Source organism: Palaemon carinicauda, chromosome 29 (assembly GCF_036898095.1).
Source record: "Palaemon carinicauda isolate YSFRI2023 chromosome 29, ASM3689809v2, whole genome shotgun sequence".
NCBI lineage: Eukaryota > Metazoa > Arthropoda > Malacostraca > Decapoda > Palaemonidae > Palaemon > Palaemon carinicauda.
The window spans coordinates 57,897,076-57,902,075 of NC_090753.1; the positions used below are offsets into that span (position 1 = coordinate 57,897,076).

Consider the following 5,000-nt stretch of genomic DNA (forward strand, 5'->3'; position numbering starts at 1 on the left):
ATTATAATTATATTATCTTAGATTTAATCTGAAGTACACTGTTAGAAAAAACTGTAATTTTAATCGAATATTCTCCGTAAAATATACCGTTCTCAACCGTATTTCAGTAAAATACAGGTGACCTTAATTTTACCTTACTTTGTTATTAACTTTTACGTCATTATTTCCGTTTTCAAAACGGTAGAAATCCTGGAATAAATGTTGCCAGATATCATGAGTAAACACTTGTCAGTCTGTTCGAAATGAATACAGACGTCTGTATATGTATAAATATAATATAATATATATATATATATATATATATATATATATATATATATATATATATATATATATATATATATATATATATACATATATATGTATGTATAATAATAATAATAATAATAATAATAATAATAATAATAATAATATCTTGGTAGGAGACCCTCCTTCAAAAAGGTGGAGTTAAATACTATGGCTGCATCGGCAGAATTCAATTTCTTGTCCAATTTCTCGATTCTTCGGACAATTCTTTTTTCAGGATTGCTACATTCAGCTAGCAAGGATATAAATCAGGTTAAGGCTGGATGTAATTAATACAAGTACAAGTAATACTCGAAAATTACAACACCCATGATGATCGACGCCCCGATATCGATAACCCCAACCATGAAGAGGACCTTGGAGGTGGCTTGAGCTACCCCAACAACATCATCCATGCCCTACAAGGCCTTAAGGAGAAGGACTTGAAGAAGAGGAGGAGGACCATCTTGAAGAAGCTGGTCACTTAATGGCGGAAGACTGCGGATCCCAGAGGTCCGCCAGGAATACATTAACATCTCCAGCTACGTCCCTACGCCAGCACAGGAGCAGATTCTCAAGATGGGCCTCAACTGCCACTTCATCACCCAACCGAGACCTACCGACAAACGCCTGGAGATGGAATTACTCCTAGATTCTATCCTCAAGCTCCAAGAACGTGGTGCCCTCCAGACGACTGACGCCCTTCAGCCACTTCTGCTTGCCGAGGCCCTTACTAATAGGGGCAGGTACAGCAGCGGCATCGTCTCTTAAGGAGATGAGAACTGCTGCTAAAGAGCTCAAGCGAGTTGCTGAGGTTACTGTCCGAGGTTACCGTCCGTCGGGCCGACAAGACAGCTGCCTTTGTACTCATCAACACCCACGAGTACCACGAGAAACTGGACGCCATCCTCGCCGACCTGACCAAATTCGAGCGCCTCACGAGCAACCCTGTTGAAGAAATCGAGAGGGAAGCAAATCGTACCATCGAGGCCATTAATGCTGCAACTAACGCCGTAAACTTACCCATGATTTCGGGGGATTATGGACCTGGTTACCTCTACGGCAATGTTAAAACCCACAAACAAGGCAACCCACTCCGACCTATCATCAGCCAATGCCCTACGCCTACATACCAGCTGGCTAAGAAACTGAACACGATTTTGACGCCATATGTCCCCAACCGCCACTGTGTGGCCTCCTCTGCCGAATTCCTAGAGAGGATCAAGGCCTCCTCGGCGAGGAGGTCATAGCATCGATGGACGTCGAATCTTTGTTCACTAATGTCCCTGTCGACGAAACCATCGACCTTATCGCCGATAGAGTCTACAGGGACGGGACGACTCCTGAATTAGATATCCCAGAGCAAGCCCTTCGGACCCTCCTTGCCATTTGCACTAAAAGGGCCCCCTTTACTACTCATCGTGGACACTTGTACCTACAAAAGGATGGCGTGGCGATGGGCTCACCCTTGGGCGTACTCTTTGCTAACTTCTACATGGGAGTAGTAGAGGAGAGGGTATTGTCCCAACTCGAGTGCCCCCTCGTTTACTTCCGTTATATTGACGACACTTTCATCAAAGCTACTTCCACCGAAGCCATCGAGAATCTAAGGAGGACCTTTGAGGACAACAGCGTCCTCCACTTCACCCTTGAGAACAGCATTGACAACAGCCTCCCGTTCCTGGACGTCTTGATTTCTTCCACCAACGAGGGATTCCAGACCACTGTCTACACCAAGCCCACAAATCTCGGCATGTGTCTAAATAACGAAAGTGAATGTCCTGCCCGCTACAGGGCCTCGACCATCAAGGCCTTTGTACACAGGGCCTTGTCTCACTGCTCGACATGGACTGACACCCACAAGGAGCTGGAAAGGGTCGCACAGGTCCTCATCAACAACGGCTACAGCAACAAGCAAGTCCAGCGTGAAGTGAGGACAGTTATAGACAAGTGGTATGGGTCCCCTTTGGTGGAAGGGTCCTACAGCGCCAGCCAAGGGTCCGACAGAACTACAGATAGGTCCGACACCTCCACCAACGGATCTAGAGACATCAAACTTTACTACAAAGGCCTCATGCACGCCGAATATCAGCGGGATGAGAAGGCTATTAAAGACATCATCAATAACAACGTTTCACCCACTGATGAGACCACGAAAGTGAAACTCCTCATCATCTATTACCAGACTGAAAAAACCCGCAACTTGATCATGAGGAACAATCAAGCGCCCCCTGATAACGACCCTCTGAAGAAGACAAATGTAGTCTACTCTTACCAATGCCCAGTCCGAGGATGCCCCGGCAAATACATAGGTATGACTACCATGAAACTTTCGAAGAGGATCTCGTGCCACGTTCAGCAAGGTGCTATCAGAAACCATGCTCTACAGCAACATAACTCCCAAATTAGCCGGGCAGACATCGTCGCCAATACCAAAATTATCGGCAGCGCCACGGACAGCAGGCGCTTACGAATTTTAGAAGCTTTGATAATCCAGAACGAGAAACCAGCGTTGAATACGACTCAAGAAATGTTCCTCCTACCATCCTGTCGACGTACCAACGCTAGGAACCAAGAACAAGACCCCCTGAATGATGACAACCCCGATCCCCACACCCCTACAAATGGAGAAATCGTCTGGCCGAATGCTGATTTTGGCTGCAAACATGGCCCGGAATTTAAGCCTGCTGAGCATAGGAATGGGGTGACTGACTTTGAGCCCGTCTCGGCGCGCGCCTCAGCCAATCAGGGAGCTCGGATACCTCTCTCAGCCCAGTCCACTGAGCGAGAGAGGAGCCTGCCTGACTTTTTGGCTGGCTCGGCACGCGTCCTGACCAATCAGGATCCAGGATTCCTTCCTACCTCTCAGCCTGGGAGGCTGAGCCGAGCTCGTCGTACATCTGCCACCCGAATTTACAATTGTCCGAAGAATCGAGAAATTGGACAAGAAATTGAATTCTGCCGATGCAGCCATAGTAAATAATAATAATAATAATAATAATAATAATATTGTTACATGATGAACACCACAGTAGCATTATTCACAAACTTATTTGGATATTCTTTGCTAATTAAAAAGAAAAATACCGTTTTTTTGTTATAGTTAGAAATTTTCTGAAAAGTTTATAAAGTTTAAAATGATCCATTATCCTTCTACCTAACTTAGGAAATCCTCATTTAATATGATATTAATTAATGTCTGCACAACACAATAAATATCAGGATCTGTTTATGGCACCGGTTGACCTGAATTATGCAGAAAGATATAAGAGTCTGTTGATTCAACTGAAAATGATTCTTGTTTATTTCGAATTATTTTATCATCACTTCATTATGATATTGATAATAGCCGCAATTTGAATATATTTCATATTTACTTTGACTTGATACTGGAGCGTTAATCTCCTTAATTGTTGGTTTAAATACATTTTAACCGCTTTTTAATAGACAAAGTTTTATTCATAAATTTACAGATTCTGGTTCAGTATAATATTGAACGCCAGTTATACTGTACATCATAATTCTGGTATCGAGATCATTATTATTACTTGCTAAGCCACAACCCTAGCTGGAAAAGCAGAATGCTATAAAGGCCGAGGGCCCCAACAGGAAAAATAGCCTAGTGAGGAAAGAAATAAGGAAACTACAAGAAACGTAATTAACAATTAAAATAGATATCATGAAAAACATTGTATATATAGGGTTACTTTCGAATACCCAAGAAACCAAATTATGTACGGGAACATCTTGCTAATAATGAAAGTGTACTATCTACATGGTCACTTTGCAAGAAATAAGAAACCATAGTATATAAAGATATACTTTGGGACAATAAAAAGAGAGAATATTTATATAAAGGGTCACTTTGAAACACAGAAGAGATACTCATGTTCCTAGTCCAATGTGAATGAAATACTGTACTACAACTTTCTGAGGGCATATCAAGCCAGTCTTCAATCACACCAAGCACAGATCACCAGATTCTTTTTAGTTAAAGTGATGTGTGTAACCACAAACACATGGAAAGCTACTCTAATTCAAATACAGGTGACTGAAGCTAACTACTTCATCTGTCAGAAGTTAACGTGCTAGATCTGGTGTGTCAGAGCAAGTGCAGTTCTGTTTGTGGGTTTACCTGTGTCAATATCTGGGTTGAAGCGATCTGAGCACTCACAAACGTATGGATAAGCTACATTAATTCAAATAGAGGTGTGTAAAGCTGACTACCTCATCTGTCAGAAGTTAAAGTGCTAGATCCTGTGTGGCAGAGAAAGTGCAGTTCTGTTTGTGGTTTTGCCTGTGTCAGTGTCTGGGTTGAAGCGATCTGAGCATTCTCAACATTAATTCAAATAGAGGTGTTTAGAGCTGACCACTTCATCTGTCAGAAGTTCAAGTGCTAGACCTGGTGTGGCAGAGCCTCTACATTACCTTCAGTGCAGAGTAGTTGTGGTTTTGCCTGTGTCAATGTCTGGGTTAAAGCGATCTGAGCAATCACAAATGTATGAGCAAGCTACATTAATTCAAATAGAGGTGTCTAAAGGTTAACTATTTCATCTGTCAGAAGTTAAAGTGCTAGGTCTGGTGTGGCAGATTCTCTACATTACCTGCAAGTGCAGTGTTGTTTGTGGTTTTGCCTGGGTCAATGTCTGGGTTGAAGCGATCTGTATGGATAAGCTACTTAAATTCAGAGAGAGGTGTTTAAATGCTGACTACTT

At 42.6% G+C, this 5,000-nt stretch overlaps 1 pseudogene; it reads right to left on the minus strand.

Moving 5' to 3' along the window:
- LOC137622798 (lachesin-like) overlaps positions 1–5,000 on the minus strand; it is a 30,143-nt pseudogene that overhangs the window by 169 nt on the left and 24,974 nt on the right.